This window comes from Orycteropus afer, unplaced genomic scaffold, assembly GCF_000298275.1.
Source record: "Orycteropus afer afer isolate SDZICR_OR568_19922 unplaced genomic scaffold, OryAfe1.0 scaffold00007, whole genome shotgun sequence".
Lineage (NCBI taxonomy): Eukaryota > Metazoa > Chordata > Mammalia > Tubulidentata > Orycteropodidae > Orycteropus > Orycteropus afer.
Window position 1 is genome coordinate 5,262,076 of NW_006921594.1, and position 9,110 is coordinate 5,271,185.

The window sequence follows — 9,110 nt, forward strand, 5'->3', positions numbered from 1 at the left end:
GAGCCATCTCCTCACCTGCCTATATCCCACCCGTGGTGCAGTTTGAGGTCTTTAAAGCCATTGTTGTTGTTGTTGTTGTTTGCTGTTGAGTCGGCCCCGACTCATAGCGACCCCTCCTTGGGTTTCTGGGGCAGTATCACTACAGAAGTAGGATTGCCTAACCTTCCTTCCGAGGAGTGGCTGGTGGGTTTGAACCGCCAGCCTCTGGTGAGCAGTCAAGTGTCTTAGGCACTATGCTACCAGAGCTCCTTTAAAGCCATAGGGGAAATAATAAACAAGGTCTTTAAAACCACAGGGGGGAAATAATAAACAAAAGGAAAGCTGCTTTACCTTTAAAAAAAAAAAAAAAAAAACCTTATAGAAACATGGGTGTATATGCTTCAGACATTGTCCAAACAGACGTTAGTTGTTGTTGTTTTGTGCCATCGAGTCGGGCCGACTCATAGCGACCCCTCCGTGGGTTTCTGAGGCAGTATCACTACAGAAGTAGATTGCCCCATCTTCCTTCCGAGGAGTGGCTGATGGGTTTGAACCGCCAGCCTTCTGGTTAGTAGTCAAGTGCCTTAGGCACTATGCTACCAGAGCTCGCTACCTGTATATTAATTACATATGAAAGCATTTTGGAAACTCAAAGTGTTAATAGAAATCACAAGAAAACAGGCTCAGCAGATTTCTGATGGAGAACCTGAATTAGATTGGGAGCTCTGGTAGCATAGTGGCTAAGACACTTGCCTGCTAACCAGATGGCTGGCAGTTCAAACCCACCAGCCACTCCTCAGAAGGAAGGTTGGGCAATCCTACTTCCGTAGTGATACTGCCTCGGAAACCCAAGGAGGGGTCGCTATGAGTCGGGTTTGACTCGACAGCACATAACAACAACATTACTGAATTAGGAGCTCTGGTAGCATAGTGCCTAAGGCACTTGCCTGCTAACCAGACGGCTGGCAGTTCAAATCCACCAGCCACTCCTCGGAAGGAAGGTTGGGCAAGCCTACTTCCGTAGTGATACTGCCTCGGAAACCCAAGGAGGGGTCGCTATGAGTCGGGGCTGACTCGATGGCAAATAACAACAACAACAATTACTGAATTAAAGAACTGAAAGAGAGAGTGGAGTTTTTAAAAAAAAACAAAAAAAACTGTAGGACTCATGTGTGACTGCCTGTCACAGATGGCTGGAACATATGAGCGAATCACCTGTTTCTCCAGCCATGGATGCTGCCCACTTTTCCTGCCCTTGAATTTTTATTAGCATAATTATATTTTCAACAGGCATTCCTAGTCTACAGTAACTCCTCTGGGTGACATTCCTGGTATGGAGCACACCAGCCTTGCTCGCATGTACAGGTGCTGACGACTGGATGGTTCAGCTATTATGATTATTACACTGCCATCAATAACCACAGCCTGAAATCTCCTGCCACTGAAACGGGTCCCTGGTGGCTGATTTATACCCAGGTGCTTGGCTACAGTGTACCAGAAGTTAGGAGCTGACCTTGATACTTCTAATTACAGGATAAATAGCACCAGGTAATGACAAAATAGATCATTATAAATGCATGTTTCTGTGCCCATCCAGAGGACAAAATGAGCTGTCCATTTGTTGCACAGTGCCCACTAGACCCTTGCTGTAATAGAAAATAGGATAATATCCTCATTAAGTGCTCAAGATCTGAATTCAGGTTCAGTCTGTGGAATCTGCTACAAGCTAAGCTTCCTTGATCAAACTTTGAGACCTCTCAAAACTTCTGTCTTCTCACTTTTAATGTGAGTATACCAATAGTATCTCCCTTACAGAGTTGTTGAGAGCATTACACATGTGTATTGAACCTAGCATAAGACCTGACCCCAGTGTGTACCATATCATTACCCAGCTCAGAATTTGAATTGTAATTTTTCATTCGAAACTCTTCCCAGTGTCATGAAGATCCTTGGGTAGCATTAAACAACAGTTCCACCATGCGTATGTAGGTTTGTCAAGCTGTGGTGGCTTGCATGTTGCTATGATGCTGTTATCTGTGCTACAGGTATTACAAATGCCAGCAGGGTCACTCATGGTGGATTCGTTTCAGCAGAACTGGTGGCGTAGGGCCTAAGACATTTGACTGCTAACCAGAAGGCTGGCGGTTCAAACCCACCAGCCACTCCTCGAAAGGAAGATTGGGCAATCTACTTCCATAGTGATACCACCTCAGAAACCCAAGGAGGGATCTCTATGAGTCAGATCTGACTCGACGGCCATGGGTTTTTGAGAGAAAGAAAGGCTTGGTGACCTACTTGTGAAAATTAGCCAATGAAAACCTTATGGATTGCAACAGAACGTCATCCAATGCAATACTGCAAGACGCATACTCTAGGTTGGAAGGCACTGCACAATAGCCACGGTAACAGGCTCAAATATGCCAACAATCATGAAGATGGTGCAGGACCAGGCAACACTTCATTCTCTTACACACAATGCCATGTCGGATTTTAATCTTAAAAATTAACAAAGAGATAGCCAGGTTTGTCATGAAAGAACTCATTTAGTTTATTGCAAAGCAGTTATGGCAAGACACACAGGTAAGACTTTACAACATTCATTTAGAACTGGAAAATCAGAACTAACAATTACAGTTAAAGTTCAGTGGCTAGAGTACAAATCTTTAGACTTCAGCCTTTTACCTTTCATGAGACATCTTGAGATAAAGACTTGACCATGGCTCAAATTCACTGAAGGACTGTTGTACTGAGTTGACTCCAACAAACAACAACAACTGACAACCATTTATTTCTCTCATGAAAAATTCTTCTAAGAAAGATAGTTGACAACACAGCTGTTTTGATCCTCTAGTGCTGCTCTAACAGAAATACTACAAGTGAGTGGTTTGAATAAATAAGGCCTTATTCTCTTACAGTTTAGGAGGCGAAAAGTCCAAGTTCACAGTAATAGCTCTAGGGCCTGGGTGAAAGCCTCTCAACCTTGGGCTTCAGCTCTGCCTCTTGCTCCTGGCCCACTGAAGCTGGAGGCTTCTCTCAACTCAGTCAGCTGTTGGCTGCTAAGGATGGCAAACCCAAGGTCAACAAGTTAAATGGCACAGTCTCAAGATTATCAAGCAATACAGCAGGCCACTAGTTCAAGTCCACAAACAGTCCCAAGATGTACAGGCAACATGGCAGCCTGCTGAATGAAGACTTGGGTACATGCAGCATCTAAGTGTGGCAGAAAGCTCAAGACCCTTCTCAAAGCTTCTTATGTACTGGAAGCAGACCACATCCCCAAGGATTCAGCTGCTCACCATAGATTCACCATAGATTCACCATAGATTCCACCATGGAGTTGATTCATCATGAGGAATAACTACAAAACCAGGCCCAGCCAAACTGACAGACAACCTTAACTACCACAATAGGCATACTGAAAATATAAAGAATGAAAAAGAAGCACCACAGTAAAGAGACTCAGAGTCAGAAAGTGTTCAAAGTGAGTGTGTGCCCACACAAGCACGCCCTTCTGCTTGGTTCCAGAAAGTGGGACATGCAGCTGTCCCACAGCACTTCACTCCATACTTCAAGGCTGCTCCAGAGGTTCTGCCACACACAACATTAGCAAAGAAAATGCTAAGAATAGTAAGTATGCAAAACTGGGTGGAGGTAGAGTGTTCACTCTCATTCTCTTCTCCCTAGAGCTTTTCTCCTAAATTTCAAAATTTGGAGAATGGTAAAAACTAATGGGGGTTTCTGGGAAGGAGTAAGCTAGTATTTGTTTGATACTCCATTAGAGAATGTACAGATACTTCTTATTTATTCCATAATACAATCCCACAGTAACTAATTTTTTAAATATATCATTTATTTTCCTTTTCTTTTTGTTGTGGAGAATATACATAGCAGAACATACACCAATTCAACAATTTCTACATGTACAGTTCAGTGACATTGATTACATTCTGCATAGAGACCAATTATTGTATCTCACATGGCTGCTTGTAAACTTTTAAGACTTCAGGTACTGCACAATGAAAGCACTAAACACAATATTGGGCCAATTAACTAGGACGTCCCATGACCCTAAACCTCTAAATCAAGGAACCAAATCCCATGAGATGTTTGGTTATACATAAGCAGTGTCAGCAGCTTCTTTCTTTTTTTCTTGCTGTTGTGAAAATATTTATCACACAAGTTTTGCCAGTTTAACTTCTTACAAGTGTACAAATTATTGACAGAAACTATATTAACTCTTTGTAACCACAAATACACATGAGTTCCACTTACATTTTCTACCTCTAGGGTTCCTTGGGAAACTTTTATCCCATGTGTAATATGTGCTGGTTTGGGGGCGGGGTCTGGTGTAACTGTGTAAGAGGAAGTTTTTCTGTGACAAATTGCTGTGTTGAGGTTATTGCATGAGGCATTTTATCATGAAGGACTGATAAAACTTTTGTCTCTTAGGGCTTCTGTGCAGCAAGAAAAGGCTTGGAAGTGTATTTACTGTTTTCCATGTGTAATTGGGAAGGAGTGGTGTTTGGGATTAGGTAATATTCAAGGTAACACTTTTTCAATACCTAATCCCACCTATTCTACCACCAGAATCCACTGGGATATAAGTGTCCCACATATTTATCAAAATACATCACACCTAACAAAAATTTTAAAATATTCAATGCTTCAGGATGCATTTCATTATCAAAAAACAAAACATTGTCTCTACAAGATCTTATAACAAAAAATAATTCAGTAAAGAAAGGGTTATTAACCAGTGTGCAACCCTATCCTTAATGTCATTTTCCATCACTGTAAATGTAACTAATTTGTCTTAAAGATCGTATGACAAAGCTAGGTTCCCAGTCCAGGTTCTTTTGTTCTTTGCATCTCACCTGCATGAAGAAGAGGAAGCATTTCTGAATCCCTAAGGGAACTATGGAGTCCTTTGGTGGTGCTTACCAAAGGCTGGAGGTTGGAATCTACCCAAAGGCACCCCAGAAGAAAGGCCTAGCAATCTACTTCTGAAAACTCAGCCTTTGAAAACCCTATGGAACAAGCTGTATTCAGACACATAAGGGGTTACCATGAGGAAGAGGTGGCTTGAGGGCAACTGGTTAGAGGACCTATTGACTCCAAAATAACATACTGAGCTGACCAGTTGTTGTTGTTGTTAGGTGTCGGTGAGCCAGTTCCAACTCACACTGACCCTACGTACAACAGAACACTGCCCAGTTCTGTGCCAACCTCCCAATTGTTGCTACTTTTGAGCCCATTGTTACAGCCACTCTGTCAATGAAAGAGAAAGACCCTGTGTTGTGGGTCTGCCTCTTTTTTGATGACCCTCTACTTTACTCAGCATGATATCCTTCTCCAGCGACTGGTCCCTCCTGAGACTATGTCCAAAGTGTGTGACATAAGGTCTTACTATTCTCACTTATTTGGACCTTTCTGGCTATACTTCTTCCAAGACAGATTTGTTCATTTTCTGGCATTTTTCGGTACATTCAGTGTGCTTCACCAAAACCATAATTCAAAGGCATCGATTCTTTTTAGGTCTTCCTTATTCATTGTCCAGATTTCACATGCATATAAAGTGGTGAAAACACCATGGCTTGGGTCAAGGGCACCTTAGTCTTCAAAGTGATATCTATGCTTTTGAACACTTTAAAAAAGATCTTTTGTATACTTTGGCATATATTACATACTTTTGGTGTATATTACAAATAAGACAAAATCCAGACAAGTTTCTTTTTTAAATACCTGACTCACCTTTATATTTTCTATATTTTTGCCTTTTCCTAGGACAATGATTTTGTTACATTATTTTCTATAATGAGAATAGAAAGTCAGTAGGGCTTTCCTCTAGCACAGTTGATTGGAAATTCATTTTTTTGTTGTCAACAATTTGGTAAACTTACTTTCAGCTTCCTAACTCATTGGTAATATTCCTATCAAATTTCCTTCATTTATGAGCCATGAATGTTCAGGACATTTCAAATTTTCTTTTAAAATGATAAATCTTGGATCACAAATACTCTTCACATTGACAGTACCCATCAACTACATTGCTGGGTACCCTTGCCAGGATTTGGAAAGAAGCCTGCAAGTGAGGGGCTTAAGCCCTCACTTAAAGCTTGAGCTATGTTGTTAAATTTGCCTCTGATGAGTAAAAAGTTAAAATAAGTCTTCAAAGAAGGGTTCAGATAGGTCCTGAAGGGTCTCAGGTACCACACTAAAGAGTATGGATATTTTTCTGTAGCTTACGGAACTCACTAGATTTCACCAAAGAAGTGGCACAGTGCTGCTCTGAGAATATTAGTCAGGAAGCCAGTGATGAATTAGACTGGGAAGTTACTGAAGTAATTCCTATTGTCAAAAACCTAAATGCTTAGAGAAACACCAAAAATTAGTTTGTTTTCATTGCTGTTAGGTACCATCATGTCAGTTCCAACTCACACTGACCCCATGTACCAACAAAACACCACAATGCCCTGTCCTGCACCATCCTTGCCATTGTTGTTATGTTTGAGCTCATTGTTGCAACCACTGTGTCAATCCATTTCATTGGGTGTCTTCTTTTTTGCTGACCCGCTAATATACCAAGTATGATGTCCTTCTCCAGGGAATTGTCTCTCCTGATGACTGGTCCAAAGTACATGAGACAAAGCATGTTCTTCTGGCAATCTATGCTATATTAAATATTCTTCACCAACATCGTAAATCAAAGGCATCAATTCTTCCCTGGTCTTCCTTATTCACTGTCCAGCTTTTGCATGAATATGAGGCAAGTGGAAATACCATAGCTTGAGTCAGGTGTGCCTTTGTCCAGAAAGTGACATCTTTGCTTTTGAACACTTTAAAGAGGTTTTTTGCAACAGATTTGTTCAGTGCAATATGCTATTTAATTTCCTGACTGCTACTTCCATGGGTGTGGATTATAGATCCAAAGAAAATGAAGTTCTTGACAATGTCAATATTTTCTCTATTTATCATAATGTTGCTTATTGGTCCAGTTGTAAGGATTTTCAATATCTTTATGCTGAGGTGTATACATACTGAAGGCTGTAGTCTTTGATCTTCGTCAGTAAGTGCCTCAAGTCCTCTTCACTTTCAGCAAGCAAGGCTGTGTCATCTGCACATCTCAGGTTGTTAATAAATCTTCATCTAATCCTGATGTTGAATTCTTCTTCATATGCTCTAGCTTCTAGGATAATTGGCTTAGCATGCAGATTAATTAAGTATGGTGAAAGAATGCAATTCTGATGCACAACTTTCCTGATTTCAAACTATGCAGCATCTCCTTATTCTGGTTGAATAACTGTCTCTTGGTCCATAGGCAGGTTCCATGTGAGCACAATTAAGCATTCTGGAATTTCCTTTATTCACAATGTTATCCATAAATTGTTATGATTCACACAAATGTACACTGACTTTGCACAGTCAATAAAATACAGGTAGATAAACATCTTTCTGCTACTCTCGGTTTTCAGCCCAGATCCATCTGACTCAGCAATGATATCCCTTATTCCACATCCTCTTCTGAAGCCATCTTGAATTTCTGACATTTCCTTGTCAATGTACTGCTGCAACCATTTTTGAATTATTTTTAGCAAAATTTTACTTGTGTGGCTTATTATTGATATTGCTCAATAATTTCCACATTCTGTTGGATCACCTTTCTTTGGGCTGGGCACATATATAGATCTCTGTTTGTTGGCCAGGTAAATGTGTTCCATTTCTTGACGTAGATGAAAGAGCACGTCCGGCATTGTATCCATTGAAACATCTTGATGAGTATTCCATCAACAATTGGCATTGTTTTTTGCCAAAGCCTTCAGTGCACCTTGGACTTCCTCCTTCAATATCAATGGTTCTTGATTATATGCTAGTTCCTGAAATGGTTGAACATTGACTAATTCTTTTTTGTGCAGTGACTCTGTGTATCCCTTGCATCTTCTTATTTGATGCTATCGGCATTGTTCAGTGTTATGCCCACAGAATCCTTCAGTATTGCAACTTGAGGCTTAAATTTTTCCTTCACTTCTTTCAGGTTGGAAAAAGCCACTCATGTTCTTCCATCTTGGTTTTCTAACTCCAAGTCTTTGCATATTTCAATACTTTACTCTGTCTTCTTGAGCCATATCAGATTTATTATAAATACATATGACTTGAATGGGGCAACCTCAATCTGTACGCATCAGGAAGGCACTTCGAAGAGGGAACAGTGAAATCTGATTACATAAGTCACTGTCATGTTAATCTCTCAGGAGGTGGCATAAAAGCACAGTGCAAGGTTTCAGGGTCATTGGGTTACATTAACAGGGTCACCAAAGACATGCCATACATCCTAAATCCCAGCCCCTAGTCAGCCCCTGGAATTTCTGCTTCTTGAAGCTGGCTGCTCATGGATAATTTTCCAAAAGAAACTAATGCCTAAGCCAAAACATTTTCCACTAAGCTGCTTACTAGACTATTGTTTGACTTGAAGGTGATTTCAGGGAACCCCTTCCTTAAGGGCTCAAGGTTCAAAAGCACACCCAAGGGCAAATGGACTGGGTGGGTCACCCAGTTCCATGAACCCAGAAATCTGGATTCCAGTATAATTAAAACTGTTTTGTCAAGATAACAGGATCTGAACTAGGGCAGTGGCAACAGAAGTTGAATAGAATGGTAAATGCAATAAATATGGTAGATGAAAATGAACAACACAGGGTCTTTCATAATCACCAAGTTCTTTGGGTAAATAACGGTAGCCTTCAACAACTAAAGACCGATGAGAGATACATGTCTCCACCCTTGCTACTAGGTGGTATCCTACAACAGAGGCAAGCCTCACACTGAATGCAAGTAGGCACAAAAACTGTTATACAATTGTTCCATAAATGCATTGAAGTCCCTGTTGTGGGTTGTTTCAGGCATTCTGAATGAAAAGCTTACCCTGAGGTAAATGTGACACTTGTATCACATAATAAGGAGAGACAATGCAGGGACGCCAGAGTAGCAGGCCGGAAGAGCAGGGAAGGGGATAAAAGCCTTGAACCCGGACAGAAGAGCAATCAGCCGAAGGGATTAGGTGAGGAGGGGAAACTCAGGCCGTCCAGAGTAACAGGCCAGAAGAGCAGGAGAAAGGGGATAAAAGCCTTGAACCC